General features: G+C 38.8%; 1 pseudogene; it reads left to right on the top strand.

The window, feature by feature from the left end:
• Positions 1 to 2642: 2642 nt before the first annotated feature.
• On the top strand, positions 2643 to 3471 carry LOC117063842 (annotated as a pseudogene).
• The last annotated feature ends 13554 nt before the right edge of the window (positions 3472 to 17025 follow it).

Here is a 17025-nt window from a genome sequence, read left to right as displayed (position 1 = left end):
GGTTGGGAGGCCTCCCCAGTTATGTGGAACTGAGAGTCCATTAAACCTCTTTTTCTTTAAAAGTTACCCAGTCTTGGGTATGTTTTTATTAGCAGCATGAAAATAACTAATATACAGAATAAATGTGACTGCATTCATATTGCCAGAATAAGTGTTCTTAGCTGCAGGAGAATAAGCCTTCATGACAGGCCAGATTGATGAGGGGTTACTTTGTGATGATTTGGAGTTTCATGAGGGTCTTGAAGACAAGAGAAAGAGAAAGCATTCTAGGCTACAAGAAAGGTGCAGAAATAAACTTGGAAGCCAAAATGGTTGATGTATGTTTAAGGAGCAGTAAGTAAACTAGATTACTGGCTGGAGCAGACTAAGTGTATTAGCAAAGTTGTGGGACATGAATGTGGAAAAAGTAAGTTGAAGACACACCATAGGAGGCCTTGAATGTCAGGTTTAGATATTTGGGTTGTTCAGAAGAAAAGGGCTAGTAATTTTAGAGTACTGACTTGGCAATAGTATGCAACTACATCAGGGAAAGATGGGCAGCAGCCAGACCCTACTAGCAGCCATTGCTTTCATGCATCTAGGGACAGGATAAGGAATTAAGCTGAAGCTATCATTGTGCTGGCTGCTCTGAATGACCTGGTAGCTGAAGAGGCTATAGGGAGAATGAAGAACCACTTCCTCTGAGTTTGGCTGGTATAAGGAAATGAGATACTATTGTTGGAAATGGGGAACATATAAGAGGGAATTCTCATCCTGGGAGGAAAAATTTACTCACTTTTCAGCCTCAGTGTTTGAGGGGAGGAACATATGGGTCTTGAAAGGATTCTATTTCACCACACAGAAAAAGGCTTTGAGGAAAGAAGGGGCATGAGGGGGCTTGGACCCCCTCCCCTGCTCCCAGAGAAAGACAGGAGGCAACCATTGCCAAACATTGATAGACTGAGAAGGCTCTCCAAGAAAGGCATGACGAAGGCTTAGAGAACTCCAGCAAGGAGGGAGACAGCTTCCAGAGGAACCTGAATAAGGGAGAAAGAAAGGCTGAACTGTCACATTCAAACCCTTGGTGGTCTGAGCCTGACCTTCCCTGTAGGTCTCCCACACAGAGGAAAACTGCAATTTAAGATGAATGTTTCGGAACCAGGCAAATGGGGAGTCAGACACCAAGGAGTGCTAATTTATATTTAAATACAACATTTTTATTACTTTTCTAGAAATTTGACACCAACCCTCATTTTAAACTAGACAAAGCAGCATAACTTTTTTCTTTCAAAATGATTGACACTCAAAAGGTAATACCCTTTAAATTCCTCCAATTAAAGCAAATTTAATTTTAAGTTTAATTAAAGGAAACTTTAATTAGAAAGAAGATTAAATTTTAATTAAATTTCTCTAAAATCTTCATACCGGCCTTTACAGCTAATATTTCTGTCAGAAATCAAATCCCTCCTTAATATTCTAAAATTCTTTTCTAGCATTTTCCTTCGTATTAAAACAGCATCTCACCAGCTGTACCTGCCACTGTGAAAATTATTCCCATCTTAAAATACTGGAAATACAACGGAGAAACCAAAGTCTCCCTGGGCAGAGAAGGAAAAACAACATATTCTATTATTGATGAGATTTTTATTTTTCATCTCCTCCCAGTCCTTTCTGAAGCGATTAGGTGTGATGGGCCTGCTGTGAGCCAGTTGTACTGCATCCACAGCATCAACAAATATTTATGGAACACCTACTGTGTGCATGGCCCTGCACTAAGTTTCCTGTCTAACAGGGAAATGTTAAAATCCTAGCTCAGCCAGAGACACCAGCCGACAGAACCTAGACGACAAGCTACACCTAGTGTGTTCTTGACTGCTGCTTCGTTCCCAGGGTCAGGAAGAGAAATGCCATCTCCTCCCAGCTGGTCCAGCGTCTTCCCCCTGCCCCATGCTGCTTGATGCTAGCGAGAAAGGCCTTGAATAAGAGACATAAGTCTCAGATTCTAGACCTAAATCCTCATTAGATAACAATATTATCTTTGGGAAAACCCTAAACTTTCCATTTTTCGCATTTCTCTTTTGTAAAATGGGGTAATAAAACCCAAGGATGTCATAAGGATCAAATGAATTAACGTAGATAGAAAAAGTTTCTGAAAACGGCAAAGTGCCGGTTAGTGTAACTTATGAGGATATTGTTGACTGGTCTTCCCCTTCCCCCCGCAGATTCTGCCTGCTTTAAACACTCTAGCTGGGTCCTCAGCCGTCCCCGGATGTCTTCCGGTTCATTGCTTGCTGTTCTCACATTCACCATGCTGTAAAGGTGGTTCTGTTAATCTTCCTTCCCACAACTACCTCCTGTTACCACATTGCGTGTTCTCATTCCTTTCCTCTCAAGACCTCTTCTTGCTCTCTGTCAACCCATAACCAAGTTCAACTCCTCCCAGAAGCCAGCACTGAACAGAGCCCCGGACAGGGAACATTCCCTTGCTCCTGATACTCCTTTACACACGCACCCTCCCCTAGACTGCTCTACGCTTTGGATACTGACATATAGCAGAGCCTCTGCCTCCAGAAATGTGGAACATACTTCAAGACCCCCCGCAGAAGAGTGAAGTTAAAATAAAGTGAGAATAAAGAATTTCATTAAGGCCTCCCCAGGCAGGGATGCTGGGGCTTGGCAGCGGGCTGAGGCAGCTCAGGGCTGCATTGAGTACTTGGGACTCCACTCGGCTCCCTCTTGGCACCAAGATGCAGAGGAAAGCTGGCGCGATGACGAAGGGTAAAAGCCAGATCAAAGAACCGGAGAGATCACTTCCTCCCTTAGGTCCTGTGGCAGTTGTTTCTGAAGGTTGTGGCACCATAGCCATCCATGCCAAACCTGGCTCCAAACAAAATACTGTAACAGATTTGACAGCAGAGGCGGTAAATGTGGCTATCCGCGGCTCCTCCATCGGAGAGGGAGGATAATGCTGAGCTGTACAGCGTATCTGTCCAAGGTCTTAGAACTCAGGAAGAGTGATGTGGTTTTGGATAAGGGTGGTACACCGCATGAAAAGGTAGTGAAGCTTTTGGCCTCCACAAATCTAGAAGAAATCTTGAGGAAATTTACAAAGAAAGCTGAAAACAAAGCAAGAAATGGAAAATACATCCTTGAGAAACTTTTATTGCTAATGATAAAGAGGTCGTTACATGCACATTCAAATATATATATGACTCCAAAAAGTAGACATTTGAAAAATAATGTATATTGAACATAGGTTCTAAAATCCCTGACCCCAAACAGCCTGGAACCTGTTACTCTGATTTCATGGCATTATAGAATAACAGAGCTGGAAAGAATAGTCAAAGTGGCCTGATTTAATACCTTTCATTCTCTGGTGGGGCTTCTGATATCCAGGAGTTGACAGACTTGTTCAAGATCATAACATGCAAGATGGCAACTCAAACCCAACACCCTTGACTCCTTGTTGAATGCAGTTTATCCAGCTTGTAAATTAAAATTACCATATCTCCACGACAGTTCTGGAATTCTGGGGATTGCCTTCTAATTCTGTTTACAAGTGACAGAAAACCTGTTACACTGTTCTGTAGTGTTACCTTATATTTTAAAATGCTTATGTAAATGAAAGAAAATAATTTTTTACATATTTAAAGACTATATTGACCATTTTATAACAAAGTAATGAATAATCATGACTTGTAATTAAATGTGAATTATGTTTGAGAAAAAAAGAATTTCATTAAATGAAAGCTATCATGAATTTACTTGACAGGAAGAAAAATCTCTTCTTCACACATTTCTAGGTTGAGTTTCCCATCCCTGTAAAGAAACTGTGCTAAGCTCTGTGCCCTGTACTCCCTGTACATGTCAATCACACACCCCATTTCCTTCAGTTCTAATACATGCAAGGGCCTATGATGCATGCTGTGGAGAGATGTTCTATAACTTTATGTGTTATTATCCCTTAACATGCTAGATGCCTCCTCCCCAGGGTGCCTTTCGCCCTGGACCTGGAACACCACTGTCTCCTAAATCTTATCCTCACCGAATCTTCAAGATCTCAACCAAACCCAACCTCCTGGAAGTGTCTGACTCCTCAGCCCTTTCTTCTGAATTCTTGAATTCCTAGGGTTTGGTGACGCAGGATGAAGTATTTGATACAGGATTTGGTGTTGTTCTTTGCTATACCATGTGTGTCCTGTCTGTCTCCTCACCTCGCTACAGCTTTTCCAAAAAAGGATCTGTGTCTTTTGCTCTTTCTGAAGCTCTTGCTGTGTTCAGGCTGCTGCTGCAGGCATACTAGGAAACCAATAAATACTTCTTCCTTAACTGTTTTTTAAAAGGGAATAGAAGCCCTATTCTACTTTGTCAGGTGCAGAGTACACCAGAGATGTAGTAATTCTCACAAAGCAGCAGAGACAATGATTACGTGAGCCTAGAAGCAAGCAAAAATGAGTAATAGACGGAAATAGAAAATGGAAGAACAATGAAGGTTGCTTAAATCAGTGAGTTTAGCACAAGATAGAAGTGAAAATACGGAGGCTGACTTCTTCTAGAAGTGTGTGGGAGTTTGAGAGACTCCCAAAGTGAGATATATAAGCCAAAGGCAGAGACCACAGAGAAGATTGTGTTTCCATGGCCAGCTCTCGGCCTAGAGCTCTATCATTCAACTGCAAAATGGGTACAATGTCATTCTCACACTCCTACTTTAAGGACTTTTGCAAGACCTAATTATTTATTATTCATAAAGGGCTTTGAGCTCTTCACATGAAAGACACCAAGAGAAGTTCAAAGAATGAGTCAGTGTCATTATTAGCTATAGTTCAACTCAAAGCAAGAGGAAAAAACATGACCATTTTCAGTGCACCTGTCAGCTTGGTCTTTTTTATCATTTGTAGGATTTTTGTGGCTAAATCAGAATTGCTTTTCATTACTTTTTCACTGGCAATTAAAAAAAGATCAAAATGGGACTTGTAACAAGGAATCTGAATGCTAATTTTTGCTCTCTGTAAAAAGGTAAAACATACGTCTCAGAAATATCTTGGGAATACTTTTCTATTTAGACTATCAAGCATTTCAGGGAATAGGTGACTTTACTGCCTCGGAAAAACTGGAACTCAGAGAAATGGAGGAAGAAGGTGAAACTCACCAGTTTTAAATGTTGATTTTTTTTCTCTTTTTTATACCAATTGCCAAACCTCCAAACTGCCAAAATTATGGAACACTTTTTTTTATGCTGAAGTTCTGAATAGAACTATCGTTCTCATTATCATAATACTGCCAACAATAAGTCCTGACATATATTCTCTCTCTCCTTCTATCCACCGTCCCCCTGCCCCCACCAACAGCACAGTCTTTGGGAGGTGAGTTTCTCAAAGTTCCAATGGGACTGGAGTTTGATCATTTTCTTTGCTGTTCTGTCTCAAGCTTTCTTTGGGGTTTGTTTTCCATCAGGGGCTCATGTCTGCGGGTCATGTCCTTCTCTTGCTGAGGTCTCTGTTTGCCTCTGGCTTTCTTTATTTCTTGCCTTTTTCTTGACCTGTTTGCTTTCAGGAACACCTTTACTGAGAATCTGCTCACTTCAGTCTTTAACAAAGTGAGAATTAGGACCAACCACAGTCATTGCTCTCACTTCTTTCTAGCATTCCTCCTTTCTCTCTGATATACATTAGTTCATTCACCAAAGTGAACATGTGTGTTGGAGTTGCAGATGGAGATTAGGGATGAGCAAAATGTGTCAGTTACTCAAACACCCTATTTCCTTCTCTGTCTTAGATTAATCCTTCCTGGGAACCTGAATATGAATTTTTAAATAATGTTTAAAGATGACAAGTGGAGAATAAGTTGGCTTGAAAATAAACTGCCAAACTAGAATACTTTCTGCTTTGCCTGCCAAAACTGGTGGTTGAGATGGCTCTGCACATCATTATCCTTCCACAGTAGCAGATGCTGTCTAAACAACAAAAGGAGGTGAGGTGGCCCACCTGGATGGACTGCTAGGTAACAATCCATATTGTCCCTGACCCAAAAGAGTCGTAGGATCTTGAACTGTGCTGTGGGCTTATTAGTAATTCACCAGAGGCTTTGTGTCCATATTCAGGGTATTCACAAGTATTCTTTAAGGGGCTTTTCTTCCCATAGCAATAATTGGGTACCACATGACTACTCAATCTAAAATATCTTGAATATGTGTTTAATAATTCCTCTCTTTCTATAAATTATTTCTCCAGAATTTGTTGTTGTTGTTTTGTTCTTGTATGCTCAGAGAGATACCGGGGATAGTAACAATGAGAAATGGACCTTTTAAAAGACTCCATGGTATTCTTCTTTCTTTATTCTCTGGCTCAGAATTCTATTTCTAGGAGAATCTCTATCTAAATGTTCCACTTTAAACACACATACGCATGCAAATACCCCCTCCACTCTCACACCCTATACGCAGATAAACATGGTACTTCTTATTAGCTTCATTTTTAATACCAGTCCTTATTTTCAAATTTCCTCAGGCATTATTTGTTCCCTTACAAAACTCTATACTCATCTCCGACTTATCATCCATAACCAAATATTTGAAAAAAAATTACTCAACTATTATATCCAGCACTAGACTGGAGATGGGTGACCTATATTCTGATCCCAGCTTTGCAAATAATTAGTTTTGTGACCCAGAATAATTTACTCTCACTAAGTCTAATTTCTTCATCAGTAAAATACAGAACTTAACTGTCTTGTCTATTTACAAGGTTGTTGTAAGAAATACTTGAAACCTGAATATAAATTTGAAGTAGAATGTTTATTATTGTCCATATCTACCTTATGGCATCTCTGCTTCTGCCATCCTCTCTGATAGTGTCTCTGTTGATTGCCACTTCTCCCATTTATTATTCACTCTTTCATTTATTCAACATACATTTATCATATACCAACTCTACGCCAGGCAGTGGGAACTCACAGGCGCATGGAGAAGACTGGTATCTCAGCTGAATATGGTCCCCTGTATGAGAAGTACCCAAAGTTCTGGAAGGCACCTACCCCAGAGGATGAAAACATAAAAGGATTCGAAGCAGTTCATCATTATATATATTACGGAACAGACATGTGCCTTATCATGCTTTCCATCTTAGTCACTCACCATTCATTCCTCTTTCCTAATAGGATTTTCTTTTGAGGAATTTGCTCTTTCTTCATCCGCCAAGGAGCAGACTCAACCAATGCTAATTGGGTTCTGACCTAACACACAAAATTTGTTCTATGGTGGTAGAGAACCTTTAAATAGTAGTAATTTACTGATTATTGACATGGCCTTTGACCCAGCTTTCTCTGATATAAGACTGTTACAATCATTACACATCTTGTTCCTCCAGAACTGGCTCCATTTCTACCCTCTTCCAAGCCTAGTTCTCAGCCTTTATGTGAATTAGCAACATACTCCACTGAACATGATTTTTCCTTTAGGAGCTGGAGTTGCCTACAACACAACAAAATTATATGTTAAAAAAATACACCTATATGCTAAATATACTGTGTCTTTGTGAATATATCTGAAATATACAATCCTAAGGGCTCAATCCGTATTTATTCATTCAACCAACAAATATTCATTGAGCATAAACTATGCGTCTGGCACTGTACCAGCTCACAGTCGGGACAGGAGGACAAACAGTTAACAGGTAATTAGAAGGATAATGTGTGGGAAGAGAAAGAAGCTCCTATTGAAGATTGGGGTGGCAGACTGGAACTAAGAGAAGGCTTTCCATGAAGAAGCCATGTTTTTCCTCAGACATAGGGGATAAGGAGGAGTCTGCTGGTTAGAGGGAATGGAGATGGAGTTCTAATGCGAGGGAACAATAGTTCCCTCAAGGTAGAAAAGCATGCACACAGCTTGCTCCTCTCCATTTCATGCATCACCAAGTTGCAAAGCAAAGCGATATCGAGAGGAAGCCAGGAAGTAGAGTGTTATTTCTAGTCCTACAGCTAATTCACTGTGAACTTGAAAAGACAATACTTTTTCAAAAAAAATGGAATAGTTTTGGGATACCAGTGGTTTTCTGTTACTTGAATAAATTCCTTAGTGGTGATTTCTGAGATTTTATTGCACCTGTCACCTGAGTAAGGTACACTGTACCCAATATGTAGACTTTTTTCCCTCAACGCCTCCCAAGCTTTACCTGCTGAGTCCCTAAAGTCCATAACACCACTTTTATGCCTTTGCATCCTCATAGCTTAGCTCCCACTCATAAGTGAGAACATAGATATTTGGTTTTCCACTCCTGAGTTACTTCACTTAGAATAATGACTTCCAGCTCCACCTAAGTTGCTGCAAAAGACATTATTGTGTTCGTTTTTATGGCTGAGTAGTATTCCATGACGTCTATATACCACATTTTCTTTATCCATTCATTGATCAGTTGGTACTTAGGTTGGTTCCATATCTTTGCAATTGCAATGTGCATGTGTCTTTTTCATAATAACTTCTTAAATACCCAGTAGTGGGATTGCTGGATCAAATGATAGTTCCACTTTTAGTTCTTTAAGGAATGTCCATACTGTTTTCCATAGTGGTTGTACTAATTTACATTCCCACCAGCAGTATAAAAGTGTTCTCTTTTCAGCACATCCAAGCCAACATCTATTGTCTTCTGACTTTTTAATTATGGTCATTCTTGCAGGAGTAAGGCGGTATTTCATTGTGGTTTAATTTGCATTTCCCTAATGATGAGTAGTGTTGAGCATTTTCTCATGTACTTGTTGGCTGTTTGTACATCTTCTTTTGAGACATGTCTATTCATGTTCTTTGCCCAGTTTTTGATGGTATTATTTTGTTTTGTTTGTTTGTTTGTTTGTTTTGTGGATCTATTTGAGTTCCTTGTAAATTCTGGATACTAGTCCTTTGTCAAATGCATAGTTTGTGAATATTTTCTCCCACTCTGTGGGTTGTCTGTTTACTCTGCTGATTATTTATTTTGCTGTGCAGAAGCTTTTTAGTTTAATTTGCCCTCATATATTTATTGCCATTTTTGTTGCATTTGCTTTTGGGGTCTTAGTTATGAATTATTTGCCTAAGCCAATGACCAGAAAGGTTTTTCCAATGTTATTTTCTAGAATTTTTATGGTTTCAGGTCTTAGAGTTAAGTCTTTGATCCATCTTGAGTTGATTTTTGTGTAAGGTGAGAGATAGGGATCCAGTTTCATTCTTCTACATGTAGCTTGAAAAGGCAATTACTTTTGTATGCCTGTTCTCTTGTCTGTGAAATTAGGTTGGAGAGAAACATAATTTGGATGGTTTCTACTATTTTATGATTTTATGTATTTCTAATGTCTAGTATTAGATGAATAAAGGATGGGGCGTCAGTCTCCTTTCTGCTGCTCCCTGTGACATAAGAAGGTAATATAGGTACAGAAAATTTGCAGAAGTAAAAAGAGGACACAAAGGTTAGGATGAGTGGAGTGTAAAAGGAAGAAAGGCAGAAAGTTGCCAAAGATGCCTGCACTGGTTTTTGGTTCATCAATAACTAATCCTACATAGTATTTGTTTCTTTCTTGCTTGCTATTCCTTTTAAGACAGCACCTCTTTCATGTTGCTTACGCAATGCATTACATCTCTGTGCGGTGTGTCTCTGTGTTTGTACTCCTGTGAATTTTTTACTACTAATTTTTAAAATGGAATGCAGTTATAACTAGGCCCAATGCCTCAAATCATATCCAAAAATTGGCAGAGTTGGTGATTCAGCATAACTGATGTTGATCCCATTGGATGAATTAATTACCAAAAATCCTACCTACCTGTTTAGAGAGAAATTCTCTGGGAAGTAGGAGGCATTCAGCCAAGAAATCTACGTATTGGTCATCAGTGAGGATGTGCGTTTTCTCAGTTCATAGTCCTTTATCCCTAACACCATTCTCCTCTGAACGACTAAAGAGATCTGAGCAACAGACAGGCCAGAGCTGGCAGATGAGATAAGTACACCCCAGGGAGGACAGCTCTGTGACCAGAGAAGAAGAAAAATGGTCTGAAAAGAAACCACCCTAATAAGATCTGAACTTCCTTTGAGTTCTAAGACATAAGAAATCCTTGCAAATCACTTCCCGTGTAAAAAAATGTAAGCACAAGACTGGAAGGAAGTCTGCTTTCCAATAAAATTTACTGAAAGAAAAATGAATATTTAAAAAGCTTTGTTGATAGCTGTGTACTATTCCCAGGTGTAAGAAGTAAAATCGAATTCAAACACGAGGTGAGCTCAGTTCCTACAAGGAGTTGATATAACCTCAGTAGTGTTAAGAAACACAACTTCCCAGACTGTGCAGGAAAAATATCTCACCAGAGGTCAGGAAAGCAGTGCCTCTCCAGGCATACTGTGGTGCACTCAAGACTGGGGAGCAGGACCTGTGGGGTCTGAAATGTAGCTTCATTCTCACTGCTTTCATTCTCGATGTTGCTCTTCTGATACACAATACATATCACCATCATTAAATCTTAGCTCACCCCTTTCCTACATGTTGGAACTCCCTCTCCTTTTCTTCCCACTTGACTATGTACTACCCACCCCAAAGGTCAAGTTGATATTTAGTTGGCAACCACTAGGAAGCTTTTCCAATTCAAACTAACCATGTGTGGCATGTTTTCATCTAAATTCCTATGGCAACCACTGTATAACTCACTTATTTGCCACTTAAAGCTTTCTTATTTTATTATTTTGAATTAAATCAGGTAATTAATATGAAAATTCATTGAAAGTTATAAAGTGATAACCCAGCATTTTTCAAACCATATTCCATAATAAAACAAATATTACTTTTTATTGAAAAAAAAAGGTTGCCTAGTCAGTGTGAGGAATAGGCAAAACTATTTATGGGGATAGAAATCAGATTTGTGATTGCCTGTGAGAAGGGAAGTGAGGGGGAAGAGGAATGACTGGCAAGGATTATGAGAAAACTTTAGAGAGTGATAGAAATATTCTATATGTCGTTTGGGGTTTTGACTACAAGAGCATATCCATTGGTCAAACTCACCAAACTGTGTATTCTTCTGTATGTAATTCTATCTCAGTGAAAAAGTTAAAAAGGTGTCTTTATCACAAAACTTCAAAAAGCTTCTATCAGGCTATTATACATTAAAAACCTCCAGAAAGTGGATACAGCACCTTATTTGTCCAAAGTACCCTTCTTTTCTAAAGTGTTCTTGAGATAGCAGTAATCTATGGAAAGCTCTATTCTATTATATAACATCTATTTTCTATTACTAAACTTGATCCTCCAGGGCAGAGACTGGTTTCATGACTCTCTGTACCCACAATTCCTGGCACAAGATCCCAGGGACATTCAGTAAATGTGCCTTGTTTCTGCTCTGGCTGAAGATGATGATGCAGATGATGATGCAAAGTCTTATAATAAAGGTAAGGGTAACTTGCCCCAGGTCACAGCCTCAAGACCACAGTAATCTTAGCCCCAGGGAGCATAAGCTCCCAGCATGAGCTCTCTTGCTACAGCAGCGGAATGTCAGGGGGAATATTTTGGTGCGAGGGTTCTAATCCTGGCTCTCAGGTCTCAGGATGTGGCTGCATTCTCTAATCATGTAGAAGGTCACACTGCCAGTTTCTAAGAACTAATTCACTCATGAGACACCCATCAAACATTCTGGAGCTAGGCACTAGGGATTCCACAGTGAATACAATGCAGTATTTGCCCTCAAAAAGCTCATGGTCTAGTGGGGCAGTGAGACAAAGAGATAACTTAAAATGCTGTCAAGCAGAAGCAAGGGCTATGTGAGCACAGGGCAGGTGTAACTCATTTAGCTCTGGGAGGATTTAAGATACTGATATTTACCAGTTGGAGATAGTGGTAGAAGTCATTCCAAGCTGAGAGATAAAGATAATAAGGAGATACATTTGGAAAGTACTTTACATGTCAAATGAGTGTAACTAATATGCTTTATCATCTTACACAGGTTATTTATCTTTAGCTACCTCATGCCAAAATAAACATAACAGTTGTTTGTTTGTGTCTAGTAAAGCTGGAACATAGAGTTTCTGGGGCATGAAGGAGATACGGTTGGATGAGCTGGGGCCAGGATAAGAAGCTCTTGTGGATCATGTAGAGAAAACTGAACTTTTCCCCAAGACAACTTAAAGAGAGTGGCATGACCACATACATAGTAGAATGCCACTGAAGTCTGGATCTTATAGCTAATTTCATAAAGATTTGTGTTCTTCGAGTGTTTTTTTTTTTTTTTCAAAATATTAGTCTCATTTCCTCAAATATATTGTAGACTACTTGAGGGCAAGATTTTTTTTTTCTTTTCTTTATTTGAGAGAGGGTTTCTTGCTCTGTCACCCAGCCTAGAGTGCAGTGGTGCAATCATGGCTCACTGCAGCCTCAACATCCTGGGCTCAAGCAAATCCTCCCACCTCAGCCTCCCTAGTAGCTGGGACCACAGGCACATGCCACCATGCCCAACTGATTTTTTAACTTTTTTGTAGAGATGAGGTCTCACTATGTTACCCAGGCTGGTCTCAAACTCCTGGGTACGAGCAATCCTCCTACCTTGGCCTCCCAAAATGCTGGGATTATAGGCAGGAGCCACCATGCCTGGTAAGAGCAAAACTATTATCTCATGAAGTAAGCAGTGATATATTGAGGCCACACAAAATGTGCTTGATATGTATGTCTTAATTAATGCTAATACTCTTACCTAGCTTCTTTCTAGATATCTTAATAGCATTTATAAAATTTAATACTGTCACATTATAAAGCAGAGATCAGAAATCCTAGAGCACAGGATTTTGTATTTTATACACTTTACAAAGAGACATAGTTTTTATTTTCTGAAAGCCTTTACATTCGCCCTGAGAACATATAGGTGGGTGACTGTTGGAGAAGACTAGGTAATGAATGAGAAGGGCTGCTAATCAAAAGGTCAAGGTGGAACTGGGGAAGAGGAACCACTTAAGTGCAAGAGATCCCAAGAAAGTATATTATAAGGCAAGGAGAAACAAGAATGTGGGGAGAAACTAAAAGTTGGCAGAGGGAAAAGAATAGGCAGAACTGATTAAGATGATCTTGGTTAAAGATCTATTTACTAGTGAGTACAAATTCTTCTTCTGAGACCAGGAGATTTAGTGTTTAAAGGAAAAAACGAACACACAACTAAATTGAGAAAATCAATGATGACTTTGTAAACTATTTAAGACTTGACCTGAGTGAGTTATTTTGTTTTGTTTTCTTTTGTTAATCGTTGCCTATAAGCAGAAACACACAACACAAACACACTTGGATTCTGATGTACCTCGGCCCCTCTTAGGATTCACAAGCCCTGGATATTGCCCTCTAGGCCACACAATCCTTCTTCTCCCTCACGAAGATAAATTTCATATCAGTCCGGCAGTCAGCCATCATCTATTCTCAGGGGAAGAGTATATAGCATGACCTCCCTTGAAATATTAGCTCTATTTACACGGGTTTGCGTGGACCACATTACTTATGAGTCACCAAGGGGAAATGGGGCCTCCGGTAGATAAAGTGATCAGCACAAACCTCTGTAAATAAATCGGAGATTTCAATGAAGGTCATGCCAGGCCTGATTTATTCCTCAGCACCCTATGAAATAATGTTGACCAGGTAAGTGGTTTTCATTTTTTTCCTCCATCCACATAAGGGAGAACTTTTTAGCTCTAAGGAGCTTGTCTTTCATGTTACAATGAGCATCTCGCTAGAGAGATAATACACCCTGAAGGAAATAACCTTTCATTATTATATTAGATACTCAATAGTGAAAGGCCAGATCATCTAGCAAGAATTTTGTTAATTCAATCTAGTGGTACAAGTTCTCATAACAGAATGTTATGGAAGAGCTATTGCTCAACCACAGAAACTGTTTTTTATTCAATAAACAGAAGTGGAGCACCTTCCTTTAGGAAGCATGTAAAGAGTATGACGTTAAGCAATGTAAGGAAGATGAAGACGGCTACACCACAGTCCCTGAAAGCCTCCCCATATCTCCATTGGAAACCCCCAACTATTCTGAAACGTCAAGAAAATGTCTATGGCATGTTGATAAACCAATTTGCTAAATAAATAATCATTCAGTCAACCTACATGTATTGGGCATTTTTTGATCACAAGACTTTATGTTAAATATTGGGGCAAGGAAACAGGAGATGTGAAATGAAAACTGAAGAAATAATTTCTTACATTCAGAATCCTACAAGGCAGTCAAGTTTTATTGTATAAATAATCATTCCAGTGAGAAAAAAATAGCCAATCAAATTAGGTGTTGTTTTTGTTTTTGTTTTTAATTTTGAAGCTGAAAAGCCATATATCTTTTTTAAACTGAATTTTCTACTTTTCCATCTGTCTTATTACACATTTCCCATATGTAGCAAAGAGACTTCAGGACTCCAGAGAATTGCCTTCTAAGCAGGAAAAAATAAATTCTTGAGAGAATTGTTGAGAAAGGTAAAGAGAAGGCTTGAAAAATCAAAGACAAGAACTAGACATTAATTAGTTCTTCACAGAAGAAGGTAAGATGTCAATAATGCTGAAAGTATGCATCAGGAATTCTCATTCCCCATATGACTCTTCCAGGTTTGGTTGGAATTTTTAGCATTAATGGTAACAGCCTCTGCTTTGATTTATACCTGGAATCATGATAAAAGACATCGCTTCAGTATGTGAGGGTGCCATTAGAAACTATAGCTTAGGAGAAAAGGAAGATGTCCATCCACCCAGTGTTCATAGAAACACCAATCAGACTCATTTTGAGAAAATGAGTCTCCAGCTCCGTTTCAAAAACTCATTTATATGCAAACAATTGATAAGTTCCTTGGAAGACGCTTCTATCTGTTCATAAAACCTCCTCATATTAAGGAGCTCATTGTGTGCCCAAGAATTAAAAATGTGGATTTTGTTGCCCAGGCTACTTCTTATTTATACAGACTTTCTTATCTTCGACCTTTCTTATAGTTTTCTAACTTTGTGCAGTTTCACTTTTCTTCTAACAAATATCTCTTCTGTTGGGGCACGGCCTCATACCCTGTAGAAAAAAGCACAAAATGTTGGTCTTTCTGTCTGTATCAACTATGATCTCCTGTAGGGTGTGAGCACCTATTCTGGATTATATATATATAGATATATATCCTCATATATATATATATATCCTTATATATGTATATGTATAAAATCCAGGCTATATATATATATTTATATATATGATATATATCACATATATATGATAATTTTGTTGGATTTTCAGTCCCTGCTTACAAAGGTTTCAGAACATTTTAACTGGTTAGGACATTAGCAGAAACCTGAGGGTTGCTAGTTGTCATGCTGCGGCACTTGCCTGTATCTTCTGCCTTTTTTTTCCATTCGATCAGGCTTTATGTGTGCTTTGATCCAGGCAAAACATAACAAAGATATTTTTCAGTTTCAAAACTCCAACTATATATCCACCGAGGGCAAAGCTGAAAATCATCATTAGGCAACAATGATGCTTTGAAATTCTGGCTGTAGAATTTTGTGGAGCACACTCTCCTTCCCCTTTATGTGAATAAAACTCTTTATAATGCTTCAAATTCACGATGCCTCCCAGTTTCCCTGTAATGCAGCCTTGCTTTGTTATTCCCTCCTTGCTGCTAAAGAAACAGAGGACAAGAGTGGCTAAATAACTTGCCCAAAGTTATTCACATGGATTAAAATGAGAGTATTAAAACTATTGTAAAGAATGAAGTGAATGTTCGCTACAGTCACAGATTCTTCCTGTGGCAATGCTAATACCTATTACCTGAAAGAAGTATTAGCATCAGCTACCATCTGCCAGTTCAAACCTCATGCCTTCTCTAAAACTAGCTCAGGTCCCACTTCCACAAGGTCCACTTCTTCCAAATTGGCCTTTGATGAATCTCTCTAAGACTTATTAATGTCACAACTGAGCTCTTGAGCCTTTACTATGTCTCTTTCTATAAAGTCCATATAGTCAAAGTCTTAAAGTTAGTAATATATCCCCTATTTCTTTCATTGTCTACAATGATACTCATCCTACATTATGGTAACAGTAGTAGCTCAATAATTATTCCATTGATTAACCAAAAGCAGTAGATTAAAAGTGGGAGAAAAAAAAAGCATGGACTTGAATTGCCATTGATACACTCTTTTGTACAAGTCTAAGTTTCAATTTTCCATTCTATAAAATGAAAATGCTAAATGATATGCTTTCCAATAATGATCCTAAAAGTAAAATTCTATGATTGTATTGTTCTGCTTGCACATACCCTTTGGAAGTGCCCAAAGGAGGGGAAGTTTTCTTATGTTTTCCCATTTCTTGCCCTTCTACATTCCACATATTCCTTCAACCCTAATCCAACTAACTCACCACTTCCAGAAGGGCTTAGAGAGGTGTTACTGAATGACTACTAAATTGACTACTTCTAGTGTATTTAACTTGTCTACATTTTAAAACATATATTTCAAGACATACTGAAGCAAAGCTGAAGACTCTAAACATGGACTCATCAGTTACATGTTACTCCCTGTCTCCAGTATATGGAGAAGGAGCAGAGCCAAATACATTTTTCTAGAATCTGGAAATAAAAATAGGGCAAACAGAGATTTTTTAAAAGACATTGAAATTGCATATAAAAGTCCTCAGTCATTGAATGAAGAAGTTTGTCTCTGACATTGGTTATTTCATGATAGACAATGTGCATTCAATTTGACATCATGAGATCTGACTTTTGGTTCAACTTCTGCTATCTAAACAGATATTTGGCAAATTGAAAATAGTCTTTCATCTCCCTTCCAGCACTGACATTGTAACATTTGAGAGTCTGATGGGGCCTCCTCTATCTCCAATAAATAACTCCAAACCTAAGTTCCCAAGACCCTCTTTTCCTCCTGGGTAGTGTTCTCTTCCTCTAAATCATGCCCTCCTAAAACAGCTTCTAAAGGATGAACCTGTTCTAACAGATTCCATCTATATCAGTGTCACACGCACATGCCTCAGCTCTTCAAAACACTGATGTAAAATACTTGACACATGAAGTAAGTTTATGC

The sequence above is a fragment of the Trachypithecus francoisi genome, unplaced genomic scaffold (genome assembly GCF_009764315.1).
Source record: "Trachypithecus francoisi isolate TF-2019V2 unplaced genomic scaffold, Tfra_2.0 Lachesis_group19, whole genome shotgun sequence".
Taxonomy (NCBI): Eukaryota; Metazoa; Chordata; class Mammalia; order Primates; family Cercopithecidae; genus Trachypithecus; species Trachypithecus francoisi.
This window is presented reverse-complemented; position numbering and strand designations above follow the sequence as displayed.